The sequence below is a fragment of the Zootermopsis nevadensis genome, unplaced genomic scaffold (assembly GCF_977971745.1).
Source record: "Zootermopsis nevadensis isolate Lab colony 2312 unplaced genomic scaffold, Znev_1.0 Znev_ptg000016l, whole genome shotgun sequence".
NCBI lineage: Eukaryota > Metazoa > Arthropoda > Insecta > Blattodea > Termopsidae > Zootermopsis > Zootermopsis nevadensis.
In genome coordinates, this window is record NW_028259148.1 from 13,430,781 (window position 1) to 13,447,538 (window position 16,758).

The following is a 16,758-nucleotide window of genomic DNA, read 5'->3' on the forward strand; positions in this document are numbered from 1 at the left end:
CGGAGATAGAGTCCCATCTCCGAAACGTCGTTTTACGTTTTATATTTGCCATACGATGGATAATATCCAAGGAAATTTTTATTCAATTGACTCTTCACCATCGTCAAGAACTTTTAGATTTGATATCAATTCTGAAAGTTTGTGACGATGGTGCGTTGTTGAAGAAAACTATTTCCAGGACATTATCCATCGTCCAAGATTAAATAAAATAAAATAAATGATATCACGACGTTTCAGAGATAAACTCTCATCTCCGAAACGTCGTGGTTTTATTGATTTTATTTTATTTAATCTTGGACGATGGATAATGTGCAGAAAACAGTTTGATTTATTTATAAATTATTTACTTACTACTACGAATCGAGTGCCTGTCAAGATAATGAGACGTCTAGATATAAATTATCTGGTATAAAAGTCTTATCAGCGTGGCAGATCTAGACTTAATTACAGCTTTGAAGGATCGACGGACTGATCTGATGACATTTGGCCTTCTCGAGGTTTTTCGTGAGTTCTTAGTGCCTTAACACAGTTGGGGTGGCGGGTATTAAACGCCCTAGGGAATTATTTAAGGAGCTCTAGGAGTCGGAAATGTGTGCAGTCCGTTCTAAGGATCTACACACAGAGTTTTATGACATACATCTGTTTTCCATTCAACTATAATCACCATCAAGTTGGATTTACTTCTCTCAACCGTAAATTGGATAACAGTCTACTTAAGATGATGAGAATTCTGTAACGGCCTTGATGATGGCACCTGCAGTTTCGAAACCCCAAAGTGTCTCCTTCGCGAGAGTAAACGAAAGATTATAAATTGAGGACAGATGAGAAAATTCCATTAAATCTCACTCCCAGGCTGCATTTAACCCTTTGAAGCCGAAGATCGTCTGAATATTATTTATGAATTCAGTCCGTACCGCGAAGAAAACACTACACCTCACCATTACGAAAATCAGCTGGTTAACCCTTTGAAGCCGAAGATCGTCTGAATATTATTTATGAATTCAGTCCGTACCGCGAAGAAAACACTACACCTCACCATTACGAAAATCAGCTGGTTAACCCTTTGAAGCCGAAGATCGTCTGAATATTATTTACGAATCCAGCCCGTACCGCGAAGAAAACACTTCACTTAACCATTAGAAGTCGAATCAGGCGGTACCACATAAGATTTAACAAAAGAACATCCCGGTCAAAGCCTTAATGAAGAACGCTGAATAATAACAGTTTATGAATTGGGAATTAACATTTTTATGATTTCATTTGTCCCCTAATATCACCATGAACCTCATTTCTGTAAAAACACTTTGTAATTATTTCAAATACTGTTGTTAATAGCTCCTAATGTTAAAATAGTATTATCTTTGACGATTTCCATCGTCCATTGTTCCTAAATTTGTATTGTTGTAGGAAAAATTGTATTCTACAATTATGTGAATTTAAATATTAAGAAATAAAATTATTTTAGATTCCGTAAGAAATTTGGATAATAAAGAGCAAATATTTGTAGGTACAATTTAAATAATTGTAACCTCTATAGGAACGCGTTTCAAATCGCACGGAATGTAAGTAAAACAGAGTTAGAAGTGCGTGGTAAAACAGGAATATAATCGACAGAAATGAGATCTTTGAAAACCATTACAGTTAATTCTACACGCACTTAAATATAATGAAATATATGACCAAATAAAGGTCAGTAATGTTTCTTTAATTAAATATATTAACTAACTAGATGGCTTACCGAACCCGAAGGTTCATCACCGAGTTAACCAAAGCCCTCCACCGGACCAACAAAATCCAGTCTCCTTCAACTCCTATCTCCCATAGATCCCGCCTGAGATTATCCTCCCATCTACGTCTAGGTCTCCCCAGAGGTCTCTTCCCCTCAGGCTTCCCAAATAGTGGGCCCAACCAACTAGATGGCTTACGGAACCCGAAGGTTCATCACCGAACTAACCAAAGCCCTCCACCGTTCCCTGTCCTGGGCCAACAAAATCCAGTCTCCTTCAACTCCTATCTCCCATAGATCCCGCTGAGATTATCCTCCCATCTACGTCTAGGTCTCCCCAGAGGTCTCTTCCCCTCAGGCTTCCCAAATAGTGGACCCAACAAACCAGATGGCTTACGGAACTCGAATGTTCATCACCGAATTAACCAAAGCCCTCCACCGGACCAACAAAATCCAGTCTCCTTCAACTCCTATCTCCCACAGATCCCGCCTGAGATTATCCTCCCATCTACGTCTAGGTCTCCCCAGAGGTCTCTTCCCCTCAGGCTTCCCAACCAATACCCGGTGCACACCTCTTGTCCCATCCATGCGCGCTACATGCCCAGCCCATCTCATTCTTCCCGACTTAATCACCCTGACAATATTGGGGGAGGAGTACAGATTTTTAATCTCGATTAAATAATATATATAATTAAATATATTTTATATATTAATATATTATATATTTCTGTATTTGTCTCCTGCAGAAGGTGATATAAATGTGATGTCGTAGGAGGCCGAAGACAGCTTTGAATTTCACATCTGCAGGGCAGATAGTAATAAGAGAAAATTCAAAATCTGTTGGCTGAAGAATTTTGAGACCAACACAAGCATAGAATTGCTCGTAAAGACAAATTTTAAAAGAAAAACTTAGCGCAGTGAACATCGCAATCGGTGATAAATGCTGCTGTTGACAGAGGCGATAAATTACAGATATATATTACACCGAATAAGGGTTTTCGATAATGTTTTAATAGTATTTCTTAAAAGAATTAAACGTCATAACGCTTTTAATACAAGTTATAACTTACGTTATGTTAACGACGTATTATATGTTATGTGGCGTATACATAATTCGTCGGACAGGAAGCATACATTAGGGTTGTCAGCGACCGGTAACTGATTTCAGATTCGGAGAATCCGGCAATTCATCGCGGCTTATACCGCGGACCTCCATTAGTGACTATCCTAAACCAGTTACATTCACCTCATGTCCTCACAACCTATCATCTTAATTTCCATCTTATATTCGTCCGAACTCTTCGTCGCCTTGCCAAGCTACCTTTGGCGTGTTATTAAGTAATTAGTTACGCAAAACGTATAACAAATCTTACTTCCTCATTGCGGGCTTAAACTATTAACTTCGCAAAGAAATTATGGCCACCCATTGTTTTTGGAAACGCCACCAAGTCTTCTGTTGGCTTCTCTAGTCCCCCCTCCTCCTACTTTAGTCATCATAAATGTTAACGAAAAGCTGAAACCGGGTTTATATTTATGCAGAAGCAGTCCAGCGTTATATTCAAACATGAAGTCTTAGGGTAAAGCTGGGGCCAGATCCCAATGAAACAAACATCCTAGGGAAGGACGCCAGGGGTTGGCTGAAAAGATTGCGATTGGAACTAGGCGTGGGGGCCTTGCCTGGGAATTTCCTCAGGGGCTTACAGACTCCGGAAGTGGCCTACCCTCTAAGGTGGCGAAACCCCCGGGATAGGAACCCAGTGCCCATTGGACAGGAGGCTGGGTGGGCCCCAGAGTCGGTCTGGACACAGAGGATACAGAAGAATCCTCTGCGCCCGTCGGGGATCGAACTCCGATCGTCCAGTCCGCAGTCAGTCACTATACTTATTTATTCTACGAAATTAAATGTGTTTTAATTAACTCCGTATTTCTTTAAAAATAATAAAAGTATGAAGCGATATATCGAAATGGGATATTTTATATGATGTCATATCGATTTATCATTAACGCATGACTCAGGGTTCTTTAAGGCATTAACCACGTTCGTAACGCTGTTCGATGTTTATTTGTTTCAGATAATATTTCGTCATTAGTTCCGATAAGTGGGCGCGCATATCACCCAATTAGAGAGACGCTGTTGGTGGAAGTGGTTTTGTTACAACGCGGAACCAATCCAGGTAAGTTGTTACTAACTGATCTTGTTTTTGAAATTAGAGTAGAAGAATGTGTTTAACTATTTCGTGTGTGATTCAGAGTGCATTGATGTCTCCCGAACCGACTCCTCGTATAAATGCCGTTTAGATATTCGAATTCTATGCGTTCATTGACTAACTTTGAAAGACAGAACTAAGTAACTAACTAACTAACTAACTAGATGGCTTAGGGAACTCGAAGGTTCATCACCGAATTAACGAAAGCCCTCCACCAGACCCTGTCCTGGGCCAGCAAAATCCAATCGCCAGATTCTTACTGCAGCGACTCAGACAAAGACTGTTATCGTAATTATCATCTGATGAGCTGAATTCATGGCGCGGAATCCTTCTTAAGGAGAAGAAGAAGAAGAAGAAAAGGAAGAAGAAAAAGAAGGAAAAGAAAAAGAAAAAGAAGGAAAGAAGAAAAAGAAGAAGAAACAGAAGGAAAAGAAAAAGAAGGAAAAGAAAAAGAAGGAAAAGAAAAAGAAGGAGAAGAAGAAGAAGGAAAAGAAAAAGAAGGAAAAGAAAAAGAAGGAAAAGAAAAAGAAAAAGAAGGAAAAGAAAAAGAAAAAGAAGAAGAAACAGAAGGAAAAGAAAAAGAAGGAAAAGAAAAAGAAGGAAAAGAAAAAGAAAAAGAAGGAAAAGAAAAAGAAAAAGAAGGAAAGAAGAAAAAGAAGAAGAAACAGAAGGAAAAGAAAAAGAAAAAGAAGGAAAGAAGAAAAAGAAGAAGAAACAGAAGGAAAAGAAAAAGAAGGAAAAGAAAAAGAAGGAAAAGAAAAAGAAGGAGAAGAAGAAGAAGGAAAAGAAAAAGAAGGAGAAGAAGAAGAAACAGAAGGAAAAGAAAAAGAAGGAAAAGAAAAAGAAGGAAAGAAGAAAAAGAAGAAGAAACAGAAGGAAAAGAAAAAGAAGGAAAAGAAAAAGAAGGAAAAGAAAAAGAAGGAGAAGAAGAAGAAGGAAAAGAAAAAGAAGGAAAAGAAAAAGAAGGAAAAGAAAAAGAAAAAGAAGGAAAAGAAAAAGAAAAAGAAGAAGAAACAGAAGGAAAAGAAAAAGAAGGAAAAGAAAAAGAAGGAAAAGAAAAAGAAAAAGAAGGAAAAGAAAAAGAAAAAGAAGGAAAGAAGAAAAAGAAGAAGAAACAGAAGGAAAAGAAAAAGAAAAAGAAGGAAAGAAGAAAAAGAAGAAGAAACAGAAGGAAAAGAAAAAGAAGGAAAAGAAAAAGAAGGAAAAGAAAAAGAAGGAGAAGAAGAAGAAGGAAAAGAAAAAGAAGGAAAAGAAGAAGAAGAAAAGGAAGAAGAAAAAGAAGGAAAAGAAAAAGAAAAAGAAGGAAAGAAGAAAAAGAAGAAGAAACAGAAGGAAAAGAAAAAGAAGGAAAAGAAAAAGAAGGAAAAGAAAAAGAAGGAGAAGAAGAAGAAGGAAAAGAAAAAGAAGGAAAAGAAAAAGAAGGAAAAGAAAAAGAAAAAGAAGGAAAAGAAAAAGAAAAAGAAGAAGAAACAGAAGGAAAAGAAAAAGAAGGAAAAGAAAAAGAAGGAAAAGAAAAAGAAAAAGAAGGAAAAGAAAAAGAAAAAGAAGGAAAGAAGAAAAAGAAGAAGAAACAGAAGGAAAAGAAAAAGAAAAAGAAGGAAAGAAGAAAAAGAAGAAGAAACAGAAGGAAAAGAAAAAGAAGGAAAAGAAAAAGAAGGAGAAGAAGAAGAAGGAAAAGAAAAAGAAGGAGAAGAAGAAAAAGAAGAAGAAACAGAAGGAAAAGAAAAAGAAGGAAAAGAAAAAGAAGGAAAAGAAAAAGAAGGAGAAGAAGAAGAAGGAAAAGAAAAAGAAGGAGAAGAAGAAGAAGAAGAAAAGGAAGAAGAAAAAGAAGGAAAAGAAAAAGAAAAAGAAGGAAAGAAGAAAAAGAAGAAGAAACAGAAGGAAAAGAAAAAGAAGGAGAAGAAGAAGAAGAAGGAAATGAAGAAGAAGAAAAGGAAGAAGAAAAAGAAAAAGAAGGAAAAGAAAAAGAAAAAGAAGGAAAGAAGAAAAAGAAGAAGAAACAGAAGGAAAAGAAGAAGAAGGAGAAGAAGAAGAAGGAAAAGAAAAAGAAGGAAAAGAAAAAGAAGGAAAAGAAAAAGAAAAAGAAGGAAAAGAAAAAGAAAAAGAAAAAGAAGGAAAAGAAAAAGAAGGAAAAGAAAAAGAAAAAGAAGGAAAGAAGAAAAAGAAGAAGAAACAGAAGGAAAAGAAGAAGAAGGAGAAGAAGAAGAAGGAAAAGAAAAAGAAGGAAAAGAAAAAGAAGGAAAAGAAAAACGAAAAGAAGAAACAGAAAAAGAAGGAAAAGAAAAACGAAAAGAAGAAACAGAAAAAGAAGGAAAAGAAGAAAAAAAGAAAAACGAAAAGAAGAAAAAGAAGACGAAACAGAAAAAGAAGGAAAAGAAGGAGAAGAAGAAGAAGGAAAAGAAGGAAAAGAAGGAGAAGAAGAAGAAGGAAAAGAAAAAGAAGGAAAAGAAAAAGAAGGAAAAGAAAAAGAAAAAGAAGGAAAAGAAAAACGAAAAGAAGAAACAGAAAAAGAAGGAAAAGAAGAAAAAAAGAAAAACGAAAAGAAGAAAAAGAAGACGAAACAGAAAAAGAAGGAAAAGAAGGAGAAGAAGAAGAAGGAAAAGAAGGAGAAGAAAAAGAAAAAGAAAAAGAAGGAAAAGAAAAAGAAGGAAAAGAAAAAGAAAAAGAAGGAAAGAAGAAAAAGAAGGAAAAGAAAAAGAAAAAGAAAAAGAAGGAAAAGAAAAAGAAGGAAAAGAAAAAGAAAAAGAAGGAAAGAAGAAAAAGAAGAAGAAACAGAAGGAAAAGAAGAAGAAGGAGAAGAAGAAGAAGGAAAAGAAAAAGAAGGAAAAGAAAAAGAAGGAAAAGAAAAACGAAAAGAAGAAACAGAAAAAGAAGGAAAAGAAAAACGAAAAGAAGAAACAGAAAAAGAAGGAAAAGAAGAAAAAAAGAAAAACGAAAAGAAGAAAAAGAAGACGAAACAGAAAAAGAAGGAAAAGAAGGAGAAGAAGAAGAAGGAAAAGAAGAAGAGTAGTTCAGCTGATCAATAAACTCCTCGTCTTTTATCGAACCCGGAAATTCTGACGAGCCTGCAACTGCCTTCTGTCCTTCGTGAATTAGGGTCACTTCTTCACACCCACTCTCTTTGATTTCAGTTCTAATTTATTCCCATCTATGCCTAGGGTCTTCCCAGTTGTCTCTTTCCTTCAGGATTTTGCATTAACATTCGCAAATGCTCGTCTCCGTTGATTTGATTGTCGTACTGGTATCTGGTGAAAAGTAAGAACAAGTTCCTCTGTTGTCTCCAGTTTCCTGTTACATCCTTCCTCATGGGTCCAGACATTTCTCCAGCATCTCTTTATGAATTACCTTTAAAAATCCTTCTCTGTCGGCGGAATGACAGTTTAATGGGTGCAAATCAGTGACAAAAGCCGACCGAAAGAACAAACCACAATGTATTGAGTGAAGACGGAATACCAGAGGGGCGAAGAGATCTGGGCGCAGGAGGAAGACGTTGGAAGACGGAATACCAGAGGGGCGAAGAGATCTGGGCGCAGGAGGAAGACGTTGGAAGACGGAATACCAGAGGGGCGAAGAGATCTGGGCGCAGGAGGAAGACGTTGGAAGACGGAATACCAGAGGGGCGAAGAGATCTGGGCGCAGGAGGAAGACGTTGGAAGACGGAATACCAGAGGGGCGAAGAGATCTGGGCGCAGGAGGAAGACGTTGGAGGACGGAATACCAGAGGGGCGAAGAGATCTGGGCGCAGGAGGAAGACGTTGGAAGACGGAATACCAGAGGGGCGAAGAGATCTGGGCGCAGGAGGAAGACGTTGGAAGACGGAATACCAGAGGGGCTAAGAGATCTGGGCGCAGGAGGAAGACGTTGGAAGACGGAATACCAGAGGGGCTAAGAGATCTGGGCGCAGGAGGAAGACGTTGGAGGACGGAATACCAGAGGGGCGAAGAGATCTGGGCGCAGGAGGAAGACGTTGGAAGACGGAATACCAGAGGGGCGAAGAGATCTGGGCGCAGGAGGAAGACGTTGGAGGACGGAATACCAGAGGGGCGAAGAGATCTGGGCGCAGGAGGAAGACGTTGGAAGACGGAATACCAGAGGGGCGAAGAGATCTGGGCGCAGGAGGAAGACGTTGGAAGACGGAATACCAGAGGGGCGAAGAGATCTGGGCGCAGGAGGAAGACGTTGGAAGACGGAATACCAGAGGGGCGAAGAGATCTGGGCGCAGGAGGAAGACGTTGGAGGACGGAATACCAGAGGGGCGAAGAGATCTGGGCGCAGGAGGAAGACGTTGGAAGACGGAATACCAGAGGGGCGAAGAGATCTGGGCGCAGGAGGAAGACGTTGGAAGACGGAATACCAGAGGGGCTAAGAGATCTGGGCGCAGGAGGAAGACGTTGGAAGACGGAATACCAGAGGGGCTAAGAGATCTGGGCGCAGGAGGAAGACGTTGGAGGACGGAATACCAGAGGGGCGAAGAGATCTGGGCGCAGGAGGAAGACGTTGGAAGACGGAATACCAGAGGGGCGAAGAGATCTGGGCGCAGGAGGAAGACGTTGGAAGACGGAATACCAGAGGGGCGAAGAGATCTGGGCGCAGGAGGAAGACGTTGGAAGACGGAATACCAGAGGGTTTAGGAAGGCGAAAGGCAACGGAGCCTGACTCTCCGCTGTTCGCGATGGACAGGTTTCTGTTGAGGTGAAAATTTGAATTGAAGTCTCCTGGATTATGACGAAACGATCTTGCGGGTTGTTACCAACTTTTCGAAGGAAAATTTCGTCCCCGTCTTGGAATTGGACTAAGTTTCTTTGGGCGTTTGCCCCTGCAAACAGACGAAAGAAATAAAAAAAAATGCTGAAAAATGTAGGATTTGAGGTTTTCACGGCGGTAAGTCCTGAGACAACTGTCTTCTGGGTCGTGTAGTCTGGTAGAAATTTACAGACGTTTCAGAGGTCCTTGCTGTCTTCATCAGACCGATGTGTTCCAAATTTGTTCTCTGCGATTTCTCTAAATAATTTTATGTTAAGTTATTGCAGGTAGTAATTTATTTGGTGAGCTACAGAAAACTACAATCATTATTCAATTCTTCCTGGCCTTTTATTAGCACGCAAGGTTTTCTAAAATAACATTCCCTTGAATATTTGTTTAAATATTGTCAGTCTAATCACAATAAAATTCCTATTAAATATTAAAATATTACTATAATTAACATTTAAATATTTAAAACATATTAAATGATGTTCTCTATCGAAATGTTCGATAGAGAACATCATTTAATATGTTTTAAATATTTAAATGTTAATTATAGTAATATTTTAATATTTAATAGGAATTTTATTGTGATTAGACTTGACAAGATTTAAACAAATATATATTTATCACAATATGACGCAACTTTATCATCTCATTCCCTTGAATGTTAACGATGTGCTATAAACTCTGCCCCTTATCGATTACTGACTGCGTGAATACTATCGATCTAACACACGCATATGAGTCTTTCTGTGTATGATAGACGCTGAATGCATGTTCAATGTCCCAGAAGGTCCAGAGCCAGTGACGGCCATAAGCGACGTTGCCCAGAGGAGGAAATTCTCTTAGGTCTTCATAATTTACGACGTCATACCATACGTTGATATATGTGATTTGCATATCGATGGCCCGCAGTGTCTGAAACTGGAACCAAACGCAAAGACTAGACTTGCCCTAAGAATGTCCGCGGTCATTCAACCATAACTGACCCAGTTACAATCATTAAAACTTTACTCAGTGCACATCACTCTCTTCGAAAACTCAAATCGCCTGAGTATATACGTGACAACTGTCATCATGAAACAGAGCTCTTGAGAAACTGATAGTCGCTTAGCGGACCAAGACGTCCTCGCTTTTCTTAGAATCACAGGATTTATTACTGTGTTAGTAATTCCTGTTCTCAGCCAGTTGTATCCAATCCATAACAGCAAACTCTGATTTTAAGATCAATCTATATACATCTCATCTAAGCGTAGGTTTACTTTCCTTTCAGGTTTTTCTGAAAACTTTCTAGTTTTGTGTAAAACATTTTCCTTTGGACTCTTTCCATCGCCTTAATTATAAAATAATTAAATTATAACGTTTAGTAACCTGGATTCTGCCTTCGTCATTAGATACGAGGTGCGATCGGAAAGTTTAAAGACTGTGTCTATAGAGGGCGAACCGGATGTAGTACGAGCTTCTGCCGCTAGGGGGTGCGGCCTACATTCATAGTGAATCAGTGTGCCAGCCGGCATCATCGAATTAGCATTCGTTTCTTAGTTACGGGCGTTTTGGTAGTGCATTACACCGACCCTCCTGCGATTTCGGAATGGCGTGTGCATCAAATTTTGCCAAAGACTCGCCAAAACGGCTACGGAAACCTATGAAATGCTAAAGCAAGCATTTGGGGAGTCCGCAATGGGTCGTGCACAAACTTTTGTGTGGCATTCACGTTTTAAAAATGGCCGAACCTCTGTCGATGATGACGAGCGTTCTGGACGACCATCTTCGAGCACAACGCCCGAAAATGTTACGAAGATCGACGTCGTACCATCAACGACTTGTGCGACATTGTTGGGATAGGCTATGGGACCTGTCAGCTGATTCTAAAGGAAGAACTCCACATGCGACGCATCACAGCCAAGTTTGTGCCAAGGCTCCTGTCTGAGGACCAGAAGCAGAATCGACTTGACTTCTCGTTTGTCAGGAGCTCAAAGATCTTGCAAGAACCGACCCCAACTTCCTTTCTAAGCTCCGTGTGACTTCTTCCTCTTCCCAAAGATGAAAATTCAGCTAAAGGGAAGGAGATTTGAGACGATAGAAGAGATTCAGGCAGAATCGCAGATGGTGCTTGACAGGCTGACAAAGAAAGATTTCCAGGGATGCTTCCAGGGTTGGCAGCGGCACTGGGATCGTTGTGTTCACTCCCAGGGGACCTACTTCGAGGGTGATGGATGAATTTAATACCTGAGATAAATGTACGGGTTTTTATAGGCGCAGTCTAGAAACTTTCCGATTGCACCTCGTAAAAGAGGGAAGGAGACAGAAAACCTATGAAGAATTTTACACATCATAAGGCATAGTCGTCATCAAACTACAAATTTATACTTTCTACTGATTTGTCGTCTCTCCATTGCGTGCTACATACCTCACCAATTCACCCCTCCTTTGTTTTAATGTCTGGTAGAAAATGAAAATTATAAACCTCCTCAGTATACAACTTTCCAGTTCTTTCATTTGACGACGTTTTCAAGTCAGCTCTGTTTTCTCAAAAGTCCTCAATCTGTTTTCTTCTTTCAGAGTTTATTTTATTGTATTTTTCGTGTTTTATATAGAAACGGAAAGAAAGTACATTCTTCACTGAATGGGCGCCATAGTTTCCCGAATTGAATCCTCCTCTAAATTTTTCTTGAATGTACTCTTGGTTTCTTAATGTTGTTCCCAAACATGAAGACATCGGCACATTTTCGAAGGATTTTTTTAGTTTCCCTCGGTGGTAATTCTGTCTTGCGTTGTGTTACTCTTGGTGTCTTAGCAGAATGCATTTTGCAGGATCAAGTTCCTCTTGCAACAGAACCGGTACGAGGTGACACGATGTTGATTTTTAGGTAGACGGCATTTCTTTTAATGCAAATGACGACTCTCTAATGTCCTGGACCTTTCCTTGTTTCAGTTTAATGCTAAAAGGTCAGGTACAGCTTCATTAGTTCTGTTTTAAATTCTGCTCATTTTCCTACATGTTTCGGCTATCGCAAGCCATCCTCAGGGGTTTCACAATTATTTACACATTAAAGCTCTCCTTTTTTGAACCTCCTCCGTTTCCAATATTTTCTTTGTAGGCCTCCGTGCGTTGTATTTCCAATGCACTTAGCCTCATTGTCTGTGAATATTAATCTTTATGAACCTGCGCCTAAGTCCGCTTCAGTAAATGTCCTTAGTAAAGCAGTATTAATTAATCTGCTTTCCTTTGTTAAACATCGGCCGAATAGTGTTGCATTTCCCAACTTCCTTCGTCCCGTGTCCATATTCTCTTTTATGCACTTCGTGTCCTCTTTCTCCAAGACTAAACATTAGCATGTCTACTAAAAGTATGTTGCCTGCTTGAGTGTTTCTGTTCCAAGTGCTGTAGAAAGTGTTTGTGTTCTTTGTCGAAACAGGGATCTCGTACCTTTCCTTGGTTTGTGTAATTTGGAAATGATTCTGGTTTAGTACTGTGTTACCTATATCATCTGAAATACATTTATTCTTATCTCCTGTTTTACTTAATTTGTTCTGGTATTTCATCGTCTATGTCAGTGGTATTCAATCTTTTTTGTTCGCGTGCCCCCAGATATAATTTCTCTTCAATTTTGTACCCCCAAAGTTGCTGGTGTATAATTCAAGTTATACATAGCATATAATTATATTTAAAATAAATTAAATAAATTACATTGCTGATTATTCAGTGTTTATCATAAAATATTTTTTTTTAAATTCTACGTACCCCTTAGATGTCTTCGCGTACCCCCAGATATAATTTATCTTAAATTTTGTACCCCCAAAGTTGTTGGTGTATAATTCAAGTTATGCATAGTATATAATCTACATTTAAAATAAATTAAATAAATTACATTACGAATTATTTAGTGTTTATCATAAAATAATATATTTTTTAAATTTCACGTACCCCCTAAGATGTCTTCGCGTACCCCCAGATATAATTTCTCTTCAACTTTGTATCCCCGAAGTTGTTGGTGTATAATTCACGTTATACGTAGTATATAATCTACATCTAAAATAAATTAAATTAATTACATTACTGATTATTCAGTATTTATCATAAAATAATTTTTTTTTAAATTTCACGTACCCCCTGAGATGTCTTCGCGTACCCCCAGATATAATTTCTCTTCAACTTTAAACCCCCAAAGTTGTTGTTGTATAATTCAAGTTATACATATTATATAATCTACATCTAAAATAAATTAAATAAATTACATTACTGATTATTCAGTGTTTATCATAAAATAATTTTTTTTTAAAAATTTCACGTACCCCCTAAGATGTCATCGCGTACCCCAGGTTGAATACCACTGGTCTATGTTATAGATCTTCATATTATGATACATATAAATCTTCTATATCCACTGATACACTTTTATATTCGTGACTTTACTTTGTCTAGATCCTTTCTGTGCTATTTTTATGGAGTTTATATAATTATATTCTTGCTATAATTCTGTTATATTTTCTATTTATTTTATTCATCTATCTACTTTGTATGCAGTGTCATCGATATTGTTTCTTACTGGTCTTATTGGTATCTAATGTTCACGTTGCTGATAATCGCATGATGTAATATTCATTTGTGTTACGAACTTCCTGTGATATAAAGTTGAGGTTAGGTTGGCCATTTGTAAAATATAATGTATTTATTTCTGCATTTTTTTGTATTGGATTCACTTGTATTTCTACGTTCGTCGAATCAGAATACAGAGACAGAGATTATTTAAGACCAAAAATAAGTTTCTTTAATCGGGTCATGGCCGCCTTTCAGAATCAAAACTCGTCTTACCACATTTCTCGTACCTTCACATTTATTACTAAGCCTTCAGGCTGTAACGTAATTCTATAAGTTAAGTATATCATATCAAATGGTTGCCCCACGTTTTACCTTAACATTCAAAGGACGGTTATTATTTACAGCTGGACAGTAATTGAAGGTTTGAAGTTAATATTTTTCAGCGGGTAACTACCAATTGCTTGTACTTAGGTTATGTTCCGTAATATCGTTGTGAGATTGGTTTGAAAGTTGAAGCAGAACGGAAGGGTTAGTGCTACGGCGAATTCTAGGACATGGAAGGAGGAGTGGAAAATATCACGTGATCCTCATTGTCACTGTTGTATTGTTCAGTTTTTATGAAGTCAGATAAAGAATATAAAATTCATTTCATCCGAAACAGTTAGACTAAATGACAAACTGAATAAAGTAATTAAGAAAATTTATAAATCATGAAGTATTTTGATCTCAGTTTTAAATGTACAGTAATACAGAAACTACGATAAACTTTATTTTATTCTACTCGTGAGTAATATTAGGTAAGATACATAGCAGTTATTTTCGTGAAAACGTCAATCGTGTATAGCATATTGAAATTAAACAAATTTTTGTTTTGAATCGTTTAACTCATTTGCAACTTACATTTATTGAATACAGGTTAGTGGTATGAGAAGTAGGATACATATGGCTTTGAAATTATTTGAATACCTCTTGCAAATGTCAAATCTATACAAGTTTTCCCTTGCGTGGTTGGTTTGTCCAAATCATTCATTAGTTAAAGTTTAAAGAATTTCTGAAGGTATTCACAGCCTCGTATCTTTTTGAGTTTTTGAGATACACACTTGGAGGTCAGAAGGAGTTGTAACATATACACTCCTCTTCAAAACAACACTTGGTTCACTCGGATCGGATAATTAGTCTATGAGATATGATCCCGTTTATGGACACGTGTCGAATCCGGAAAGTCGAAAATCGTGGGTTCACTTTGCGCTTGCGCAGTTCGCGACGTCCGGCCGCCACGAATGTCGGAGCGGTACTGGCACAAACGTTCATCCTTCCTCTTTAAAACGAGACTAATATGGCGGAGATATGTTTATTTGTAGCCGAGGTATTGAAGTTTTAATTTACTTCGACAGAAACTGTCGCTCATTTGGGCTCGATTGCCTCCCCACACCCGGCATCGATTTTAAAGACGTTTTCACGTCAAAACTAAAGTAGGATAGATAATGTATAACGATTCTACGCCATGAAGTTCGTGTTATTAACTTGTAAGTGGAGATGTTTTGGGGTCTTTACAAGTAGCTTTAATGTGTAGCGACTAGTGAATATTAGAGCCAGAAGTCGATTAAGTTATTAGGTAACGTGCTCGGCTTGTTATTGAATTAATTTCGTGGACACTGCGAGGTAAGCATAGCTTGTTTGTAACGGACAGCCATTGTTCGCGCAGCCGCATCGAGATTTGAAGAACTGCGCATGTCAGCTTCGCCATGTTTCTCTCGTAAACGGCTAAGCGAATTTCTGAACTGCTTGGTATTGAGGAGTCTTACTGTGTCCACACATTTTAATTCTGGTTAATAACAGTTAAATACACTTTTATTTGTAGTGTTCTGTCTGACGACAGGTCCATATGAACAGGATCCTTCAATCCTTTTCTCGGACTGGGACCTGTTCATATACGTTCTTGGCAGATGATCCAGAAGTGGTTTGCCATTGCCTTCTTCTGTGTGTGAATGGAGTAATTGTTGGGATGCCACGGAGGAAAACTCCGTGTTGCCTAGACCACGGCCTTGCCCAACACAAGTTATAAATTCGGGCACCGCCGGGAATCGAACCCGAGACCCCAGGATTACAAGGCCAGCGTTCTGACCGCTAGACCACCGTGGCTCTGCTTAAATACACCTATTGATATCTAAATCACTGAAGTTGACCCACGTTTTGGCAAGAGTCACACATAGACGATGACAGAATTGTCATTTTATCTGCCAAATTTTGTGTTGGCGTACAAGACAAAGGAACTCCAATTCGGAATAGAGAAAATGCTGTGATAGCCAAATTTTTTTATAAGAAGCAAGGGAGCTGAGGTACGTGAGGTGCTGACGCGTTAAAACATGTTTAGCTGGACCCCTTGTATACAGCGAATGCACGCGGAAGGGAAAACGCTCTGGTCCTGTTTACACAAACACTTGTAGGAGTGAGCCCAATCTGAAATCTTGAGGCGAAGAGCCAATGAAGAGTTCATTCACTTTGTTGCAGTTTCTGTAAGTACAAGAGACGAACACGTGCTGTCTGCATATTTTTATATCCGTCTGTGCTTAACGTGTTTAGTTTTTAGATCCGCTAAGGCATAATTGATAGGTTATTCGTAAATCCACTATTTCATATTAAATTATCTCTTCCGTTTAGAGTTTTCAACTGAAATTGTATGTGCATTTCTCGTCTCCCTCTACAATCTCATCCACCTTGATTTTCCAGCGGAGTTCTTGGCTGTGAAGCCGTGTAGTCTTATAGAACGTGTCGCCTCCATCTTCAGGGAGAAGTGGGGATGGAGGCGATAATTTATCTAAATAGATAGTAAACACGCCCAAGATAAAATGAAGTCAGAACCAAGAAGACTACATCAACGTTTTCAACGCTGAGGGGATCTCAAAAATAACTTTCACCAAGTGCCAATGCTGACGTATGTAATGGTTTAGATCAGTGGTATTCAACCTTGTTTGTTCGCGTACCCCCAGATATAATTTCTCTTCAACTTTGTACCCCAAAGTTGTTGGTGTATAATTCAAGTTATACGTAGTATATAATCAACATCTAAAATAAATAAATAAATTACATTACTGATTATTCAGTGTTTATCATAAAATAATATATTTTTTTTAAATTTCACGTACCCCCTAAGATGTCTTCGCGTACCCCCAGGTTGAATACCATTGGTTTAGATTATTTAAATGTATTTATTTCATTCTTTGAATGTGGCGTATATATTTTCTTGGGACACCAGTACACAAACCTAGTAACATTTGATGAAAGGTGGATATTAAGGTAATTCTTATTATTTAATTTTCTTCGTTCTCGTGAGTAGTATAGAGATTGCCATTTATAACGCATTGAGACTTGGGGCATCCATAAAATTAATTAAAAAACAAATTTCAAATTTTAAAAAATTTCAGGTCATTTCTGTCCGACGATTTCTAACGCAGTCTAAATTGGGAGATTTTGGATTTCCATAAAAATTTAATTTTTTTAAAAAAAGTTGGGTTCCCCCCCCCCCCCCCCCCGAA

General features: G+C 38.3%; 1 protein-coding gene across 2 annotated transcripts in view; it reads left to right on the plus strand.

The window, feature by feature from the left end:
* sha (shavenoid) overlaps positions 1-16,758 on the plus strand; it is a 170,122-nt gene that overhangs the window by 60,707 nt on the left and 92,657 nt on the right. For both annotated transcript variants that reach the window (XM_022078874.2, XM_022078873.2), the window contains exon 2: positions 3,799-3,900. The gene's annotated coding sequence lies outside the window, so the exon portion shown is untranslated. The remainder of the gene's footprint in view (positions 1-3,798; positions 3,901-16,758) is intronic.